General features: G+C 44.9%; 1 pseudogene; it reads right to left on the bottom strand.

Annotated features, from left to right (window-relative positions):
* Positions 1 to 7,881: 7,881 nt before the first annotated feature.
* LOC114053306 lies at positions 7,882 to 8,578 on the bottom strand (annotated as a pseudogene).
* Positions 8,579 to 9,636: the final 1,058 nt, after the last annotated feature.

Here is a 9,636-nt window from a genome sequence, read left to right as displayed (position 1 = left end):
TTGTCTCTGTGGATCACAACAAAATGTGGCAAGTCCTCAAAGAAACAGGAGGACCAGATCATCTCAGTGTCTCCTGAGGACCCCAAATGTAGGCCAAGAAGTAGCAGTTGGAACTGAATGTGTCACAACTGATTGGTTTAAGTTTGGAAAAGGAATACAATACGGCTGTATATTGTCACCTTATTTATGTCACTTATATGCAGAGTACATCATGTGAAATGCCAGGCTGAATGAATCAAAAGCCAGAATCAAGGTTCCTGGGAGAAACATCAACAATACCAGATATGTAGAAGATACCACTTGGATGGCAAAAAGTGAAGAATTAAGAAGCCTCTTAATGAGGGTGAAAGAGGAAAGTGTAAAAGCTGGCTTGAAGCTTAACATTAAAAACAACAACAACACCATCTAAGATCATGGCAACTGGTCCCATTACTTGCTGGCAAATAGAAACAGAAGCAGTGTCAGATTTTATATTCTTGGCCTCAATGATTACTGCAGATGGCAACTACAGTCGTGAAATTGAAAGATGCTTGCTCCTTAGAAGGAAAGCTATGACAAATCTCAACAGCAGACTAAGAAGAAGAGACATCAACTGACAGACAAAAGTCCGTATAGTCAAAGCTGTGGTTTTCCAGTAGCAATGTATGGCTGTGAGAGCTGGACTATGAGGAAAGCTGTGCGCAGCAGAATCAGTGTTTTCAATTGTGGTGCTGGAGAGTTTTAGAGTCTCTTGGATAGCAAGGAGATCAGATCAATGAATACTTAAAGAAGATAATTCAGACTGTTACTTGGAAGGACAAATACTGAAGCTGAAGCTTAAATACTTTGGCCACATAATGAGATGGCAGGACTCATTGGCAAAGACCCTGATGTTGGGAAATACTGAAAGCAAAAGGAAAAGGGGACAGCAGAGGATGAGATGGACAGAGGGTGTCATGGAAGCAACAATCATGAGCTTGAACAGACTTTGGGAGATAATGGAGGAAAGAAGGGCCTGGCACGCCATGGGTTATAGAGTCACAAAGAGTCGTACATGACTGAATGAGTGAACATCAACATCACATCTATTACTGAGTCAGATGAACCTTTTATAGGGTTAAGAATGTAATGGGCAATTTTAATTGGGATGATTCAGTCTGAACTCTTATTGACACGGAAGGAATTCATAAGTTACTTCACTAGTTAAATCCATCATTCCATTTGGCTTCATTCTGCCTCCCTTCCCACTGGATAAAAGTATGTTAAGTGTCACATATGCTGCAATCAAGTAAATCTAGGTTTTAAATGAGTTAAAGTGTAATGCTATGGCTTAGACACACGATGGCAGACAAAAATGTGTAATCTATGAATCAGCCACAACAGGGTGCCTTCCCTATCAGTTCTGATTGTGGACACTAGATGTCACCAAAGGATCGGGCTATGTCTTTAAATGGACACGAGCTGACCAAAAAGCATTTGTAGACCAGGCACTATGCCAAGTGCTGGGGATACAAAGGCAAAGATGAGAAAGCTCGTGGTCTCAAGGAGCACACATCCTATTGCTAGAGACAACACACATGTATGTCTCAATATCAGCCAAGCAGTCAATAAACAGATTACTTGCCTACTATGTGCCAGGCACTGTGCTAGGGGCTGGGAATACAAGAAGAGGCAAAAGACAGTCCCTGCCCTCAAGGGACTCACAATCTAATGGGGGAGACAAGTAAACAAATATGTTTGTTATCAAATAGCAAACAAAATAGGATAAATTGGACACCTTTAAGAGAGAGAAGGCATTAGCATTAAAAGGGCTTAAAAAAGACTTCCTGTAGAAGGGGGAATATTGGCTGGGAATTGAAGGAAGCCAGGAGAGGCAGGGTTGAGGAGGGAGAGCATTCCAGGCAGGGTGGACAGCTAGAGAGAATGCCCAGAGCTGAGAGATGGAGTGTCTGGTTCCAGGAACAGCAAGAAGGGCAGGGTCTGACTGAGTAGGGAAGGAGCTGCAAGAAGACTGGAAAGAAATGGAGGTGGGGTAAGGTTATGAAGGGCTTGGAATGCCCGACAGAATTTTGTATTTGATCTTGAAGGTGACAGGGAGACACTGGAATTTAGTGAGTAAGGGGGCAACTTGGTCAGTCCTGAGCTTTAGGAAAACCACTTGGTGGCTGAATGGAGGATGGGTGAGAGCAGGGAGAGACTTGAGGCAGGCAGACCCACCAGCAGGCCAAGTGTGAGGTGATGAGGGATGGCAGTATCAGAGAAGAGAAGGGGGCATAGATTAGAGATGTTACAAAGGTAAACTCTACAGGCCTTGGCAACAGATTGGATGTGGTGGGTGAGAGCTAGGTGTTGCAGATAACTCCAAGGTTACAAGTGTGAGGGATTGGGAAGAGAGTGTTGCTCTCTAGAGTAATAGGGAAGTTAGGCCCTCCTAACTTCCTAAAAGGAAGGTTTCATGGAAGAGATAATTAATTCTGTGTGGGACATGTGGAGTTTAAGATTCTGTATATAATTCAAGATGTCTGAAAGTCAGTTGGAGATGTAAAATTGGAGATCAGTGGAGAGGTTAAGGCAGGATAGGTAGAATCAGCAACATAAACATGGTAATGAAATACATAAGAGTTGAGGAGATCACCAAGTGAAGTAATACAAAGGAAGAAGAGAAGAGGGCCCAGGACCAAACCCTCTGGGATACCTGTGGTTAAAGGGTGTGATCTGAATGAGGATCCAGCAAAGAAGACTGGGGAGTGGCCAGACAGTTAGGAGAGGAACCAGGAGAGAGCAGATAACACCAGAAAATCTGGAGAGGAAAGAAGATTAAAGAGAAGGTGATCAGCAGTGTCAAAGCCTGCAGAGAGGTTAAGGAGAATGATTAATGAGGAAAGTCCATTTAATTTGGCAATTAGGAGTTCATTGGTAACTTTGGTGGAATAAGGTCACCAATTCTGGTTATTAAGGAGTTGCATTACTCAGTATTTTTGTGCCTCTTTTACCAAGCTCTTAATTTTCTTTGCAGAATTTTGTTGCATTGTTCTCATCTCTTTTCCCAATTTTTCCTCTACCTCGCTTATGTGATTTTTTGAAATCATTTTTTGCTCTTTTGTCTCTTCATTTCTTCCAGGAAATCTAGTTGAATTTGTACCGAAGGTGTGTTTTTCTTTGAGGCTTTGCTTGTAGCAGTTTTGTAGTCATTGTCTTCCCTCAGAGTGGTTTTAGAAAAGCTATCACCGGGGGGGGGGGGGGGGGGTAGGTTGTGCTAGGTGAAGCCACACCCTGTCTTCTAGTGGTCAAAAGGCTAAAGGTTAATGGACTTCTGGGAGCCAAGATGGTGGAGGAAGCAGTAAATCACTATAGCTCTTCCATATAAACCTCAAGACAACCAAACAATCATAAAATGGCACCCCAGACCAAATCCTGGAACAGTGGAGCCATGGAAAGATAGGGTGGAGAGGTCTTTTAGCTCAGGAGGCTTGGAGGATTGGCAAGAAAGGTCCATCTCACTCAGGTAAAAGGGGAGTGCATTTCAGGACAGGAAGCATCTCAGCAAGCCAGCAGCAAGGCCTACCTCAGCAAATCAGTGTGAGATCTTAAGCCCCAGTGTGGTGGAGCAGGCAAATGCCAAAACCAGGACCCCACCACCACCGCCCTACTCCCCCCTGCCTGGAGTAGGGCACCACCCCCCTACTCTGGGCAGGCAGGCATCCTCCAGTGGCTGGGCCTGCATGTGCTTCAATGTAGCCCCAGGGAAACACAGAAAAACCCCACCTGGCCTCAGCACATGCCAGACACCACCACTAGGGACCCAGCTCTGCACCAGGGAAGTGGCCAGTCCCCTACAGCCTCCAGCAACACCAGCCATCTCCCACCACACACCCTCAACACAGTGCCAGTCACGAGAGTCCCCCATGGGCCTCAGAGCAACATCACCACAGCACCAGGTAAACAGCCAGGGCCTGCAGCCACTGGCAGAAGAAGCCTGAGATAGAGCCCCTTCCACCCTGGGAGCCGAGATCAAATTTAAAAGAAAAGGAAAAGGCCCCAAAAAGATGAGCAAAAAATAACAACTACAACAAAAAGGATCTGACAATAGAAAGTTATTACGGTGACAGGGCAGACCAAGACACAAACTCAGAAGAGGACAACAATGTCAAAATGGGAAATGGTCTCAAGCCCAGAAAGAGTTTAAAAAAGGAGCTTAAACATCACATAAGAGAAATAGAAGAAAAATGGGGCAAAGAAATGAGAGTGATGCAAGAAAATTATGAAAAAAAAAGACTCAATAGCCTGGAAAACTGCTTAAAATGTAGAATTGGCCAAATAGAAAAGGAGATACAAAAATCCACTGAAGAAAGCAACTCCTTAAAGAGTACAATTGGCCAAATGGAAAAGAAAGTGCAAAAGCGAATTGAGGAAAACAACACCTGAAAAGCCAGAATTGGATAAGCGGAAGCTAATGACTCTATGAGACATCATGAATCGATCAAATTCAAAAGGATGAAAAAATGGAAGAAAATGTAATATAACTCCTGGGAAAAACAAATGACCTGGAAAAGAGATCCAGGAGAGACAATATCATAATCACTGTACTACCTGAAAACCATAATCGAAAGGAAGACCTGGATAGCATCTTTCAAGAAATCATCAAGGAAAACTGTCCTGATGTCCTGGAACCAGAGGGCAAAATAGGCATTGAAAGAATCCACTAATCACCTCAGGAAAGAGATTCCAAAGTAAAAACCCCAAGAGATATTACAGTCAAATTTCAGAACTATGAGGTCAAGGAAAAAAATACTACAAATATCCAGAAAGAAACAATTCAAATATGAGAGAGCCACTATCTGGATCATACAGGACTTGGCAGCTGGAGCATTAAAGGATCAGAGGTCATGGAACACAAGATTCTGAAGGTCAAAGGATCTAGGACTACAACCAAGAATCACTTACCCAGCAAAATTACGCATAATACTTCAAAGGAAATAAATTGTCATTCAATGAAATAGAAGGATTTCAAGCCTTCATACGAAGACCAGAAATAAACCAAAAATTTGACCTCCTATATCAAAACTGTATCACTGGCAGTAGAGATAGAAGGAATATACACAGACATGGATATACAGTGTATTTGAGGGAGTGACATAAAAAAAATTAAGGAGTGAGAAAGAGGAGTACAATGGGTTCAGAAGGAAGGGAGAGGTAGAATGGGGCAAAATATCTCACACTGAACTCAACCCAATCAGACAACCACTGTGGCATTCAGATCTCAGCACCACATTGGTAAGCCATAGTGTGTCTAGGAAAGCATAATCAGGATGGGGAAGGGATTGGAAAGGAAGGAAAGGGACGGAACATTTATATAGCACCTACTGTGTTAAGCACTTTACCAATATTATCTCATTTGATCCTCATCACGACCCTGGGAGATAGGTTACATTATTACCCCCATTTTACAGTTGAGGAAACTGAGGCAAACAAGTTAAATGACTTGTCCAGGGTGACATAGCTACTGAGTACTTGAGGCTAGATTTGAACTAGTCTTCCTGATTCTAGGCCAATGCACCTCATAGACTGTGCCACCAGCTGGGGGACTCAAAATGGCATCCTACAAGTTGCAATTGGGATAACTGGAGATAGCCAAGAGAATAAAAGGGTATATGATTATAATGAATGAAATTTAACAATCACCAGTAACTTCTCAGTTATGATATAAATATGAGGGGCTTAATGAGAGAAGCAAGATAACACTTAATTTATGTAGTGACCAAACCAAAATATCGCTATCGGGCTTGGCTGAGTTGAAAAAGGTACTGGAAATCGTATCATACAAGGATTAGATGAAGAAATTGGGAACATTTAGCCTGAAGGAGGGACGACATTGTATGAGGTGGGAGGCAAGAATGATAACTTTTCAGTATCTGAAGGTCCAGCATGAGGAAGAGGGATCAGATTCATTAAATGTAATTTCCTTATCTGCATAATTAGGTGGTTGAATTAGATGATCTCTAAGGTTCCCCTTTTGGCTCTAAGTCCTTTGAACTAGGACAAGTGGGTGGGAGTGGTAGGAGGGCACATTTCTTTTCAATATTGTGATCTTTCAAATGGTTGAAGTGATTGAGCAATAGATCATGTGGTCTTAGTGTGAATAGTGAGTTTCCCATTATTGGAAGTCATAAGTTGGATAACCATTTATCAAGGGTTCATCTAAGGTCCTTAGAAATCCTGTCACTCAGGATGGACATGATGTTATCATGAGCTATTCTTTTCTCAGCATTGTACCCACCTCTGTACCACCATTAAATCAGCAAAAGCTAGACACATTTTGCTCAAGTGACTTCCTGCTAGTTAAAGATCAAGAGAATGGAATAGGTAGAAACCCTTTTCCCAAGTCCTGCTTCCTGTGGTAGAGGTGCCAACTCTGATACCGGCACATTTTTGTGAGGCCTATCCCACATAAACCTTTGGTGCAAACAGCTGGCTACTAGATTTCCTGGTTAAATCCCTTATTTTCTTGCCTATTCATCTCCTCCCTTGGGTCCCACATGCCTCCACTCTAACTCTAAATGCACACAAAGTGGCACAAGTATAGAAGGGGATGGGGCAGCTGAGAAGCTTTTTTGCATTTCATTCATTGCTTTTTGCAGAGAGAACCTTCCAGCTTATCCCATCCTCAGTTTTTAGTGAAGCCATGCCTTCAAAATGTCTCTCACCACATTCTCTACCCAGTTCCATTAAATGGCCCTTTTTCAGCTCCTGTTCACCAGGGTTTCAGTTCTTGCTTTTCCAAGTGCCACCTTTCTTTCTTTCTTTCTTTCTTTCTTTCTTTCTTTCTTTCTTTCTTTCTTTCTTTCTTTCTTTCTTTCTTTCTTTCTTTTAGGTCAGAATGCCTTTATTATTTGACCAGCAGGCTTTCCGCTACAACTGAGAAGGTGCAGGGCCACCTCTTTCTCCAGAGGACCTCTGACACCCCAGCAGGGCGCCTGGTCTGAAGAGCACCAAAATCTGATTAAAGGATACAGGGGGGCTTCACAGTGTATTAGTTAAAGTTAAGTCTTCCAAACAGACTTGCACAGGAAACAGACTGAAAGGGAACAAATAGGGTAGTGGAACATGCCTGGGGCCTAGATCACCTCAACCTCTGGACCTCAGTTTGATAGAACCCTGGGCAACAAAGAGACCCAATTTCAGATCCTAGCTCTGTCTTTAGTGGCTTTGGACAAGTCACTTCTCAGTTTCTTCACCTATAAAGGGATAGGGTCTGAACCTCTGATTTTATCGATCAAAAGGAACTCTCCATTGAGGAAACTTCCTCTACCAATGTAGGTCTGCAGCTTAGTCTGAAGGAGATGCCTAGAATAACTAGGTTTCATGACTTGGCCAGAGTTGCAAAAGCTAGAACACATCAGAGGTGAGACTCGAACCTGGGTCTTCCTGGCTCCAAGGCCAGCTCTGGCTGCTGTCTAGTAGATGCAATGCCTCTCTGTCATCTATAAAATGGGACTACTCTTTGCTCTACCTCTATCTCAAAGAAAAGGTGTTAATCAGTCAACAAACTATTAAGTGCTAAGTGTCAGGCACTATGCTAAGCCCTGAGGATACAAATAAAGATAACAATATTTTCCCTGCCCTCAAGGGGTGCTATGGGACCTCAGAGACCATGCAATCTAGTTCAGCTATAACCTGAGCAAGAATCCCATCCCCAATGAGTAGATGTTGACCCTTTGAAGCCCTAGAATGAGGGAGAAACCCATGACATGAGCATTTGGCCCCTGGACTCACTCCTGGATTATCAATCCCCTGTCTCAAATGGGGTACAAGCCCCTCAAAGGCAGGTGGCCCTGGCAGGCCAGAGAGTCCTTGGTGCCCCCATTCCAGGGTCAGCCTGGAGGAAGAGGAAGTTGGGCGCCCTCAGTGCTTGACGACTGTCGGGGTGATCATCTTGGGGAAGGAGTAGTAGCGGCATTCCTTAGGGGGCACCAGGTCCATCGCAGTGGTGCTGATATTCTCCTTCTCGAAACCTGCCTCCACCAGGGCTGCAATCTGGGTGTCCTCAAACATCTTGTTGATATCCGTCTACTTGGTCTTCAGTAGTTCTCTCCAGAATGTCAGGCTGCAGTAAGTGAGGATACCCCCAGGCGTGAGCCTTGATGAAGTTGAACTGGTGGGTATGCCAGGTCTCCTCAGAGAGGGGATAGGTGTCATGCAGAATTCCATCGAAATGTCCATCAGGCAGGTGGGGCACCACCTCTTCCCACAAGCCTTTCAAGGGGACGACCTTGTGGGGCTGATGCCGGGCCCATTTCTGTAGCCGCTAGAAGATGCCATCATTACATTCAACAATCCAATGCTCCTCGACGTTGGCTTCCTACACCTTGCTGGCCACAATGGCCATCCCAAAGCCAACCTCCAGGACCCTTCCTGCTCTGGAGGAGGCCACGGAGGCCAGCGAGTACATGTAAGGGGTCTCCCAGCGCTCCATTACCGGCTTGCCCAGGATCTGCAGGTGCTTGTCGGGCTCATCATAGCCGGTGGCTGCCTTTTGCCAAGCGGGCCGACAGTCCTCTCCTGCCTGGAAGATGGGCACTGGGGCAGTGTCTGCATGCATGAACGAATGCTGGCAGTCAATCCTCGCTCTGGAGGCAAGAGGCTGGCAAAGCTGACTTTATACCAGGGGGCGGGGAGCCCAGCACAGGCACCGAGCCAGGGGGCTGGGGGTAGGGAGGAGGAGGGAGCCCCAGCCCGGCTGTGCCTGGACTGGCCTGCCCCCAGTCCAGGCTTTGGAAAAGCCACGTGCCTCCTTTCTCCTTACCTGTTTTGCTCTAGAGTTGGCAGGTCCCTAATGCTGTAGCTACCCATGACTCCCAGGTGCACTGAACTCTTTATAAACCAAGTATATAGACCATTTCCTTTTACCTCCATTTATTCAGTCTTTTCAGATGTGTTTGTCTCTTCATGACCCCAGGTAAGGTTTTCTTGGAAGACATATTTGCTATTTCTTTCTCCAGCTCAGTTTACAGATGAGGGAAATGAGGCAAATAGGGTTAAATGACCTGCCCCAGGACACACAATTAGTATATGTCTGAGGCCAGATTTGAACTCAGGTCTTCCTGACTCTAGGACTGGCGCTCTATCCACTGCACCACCTAGCTGCCCTAAATTGATACATAAATGCATGTAATCTCTAGGAATACGCTGTAAGCTTGAGGATAGCCTTTCCATTTGTCAGTGCATCGGTTAATCAGCTCAAGTTCATCTATTTGTTCTGCCAGCAAGGGTAGCAGTCCCAGAGGCAGCACAGGTATATGGCCATGGGCCTTCTGCAGGTGGCAGGGCTTTAGTGGTCCAACACCCCATGCCCCACCCTGGGCCCACTTCCTCGAGGCAATGGTGGTGACACTCACCTGCAACACAAGAAAGTCACAGGTCTTCTCCAACAAGGTGACCTGGCAGAGTGGGTCCATAAACTAGTCTGGCAATGGGATCTACTCCCTGATCCCACGATCCCAGCCCTCCTGCCCACAAGATTTACCAGGCAGAGATTCACCTCTAAGAAAATCAAACTCTGATTTTGTATTTTATATTTGACTCCATTCTGAAATTGATTCTATTGTTATTGCTTGAGCTATGTTTGTCTCTGAGTTACGTTCAGAAGTTTATGAGTCC

The sequence above is a fragment of the Vombatus ursinus genome, unplaced genomic scaffold (assembly GCF_900497805.2).
Source record: "Vombatus ursinus unplaced genomic scaffold, bare-nosed wombat genome assembly UNPS02004080.1, whole genome shotgun sequence".
Lineage (NCBI taxonomy): Eukaryota > Metazoa > Chordata > Mammalia > Diprotodontia > Vombatidae > Vombatus > Vombatus ursinus.
This window is presented reverse-complemented; position numbering and strand designations above follow the sequence as displayed.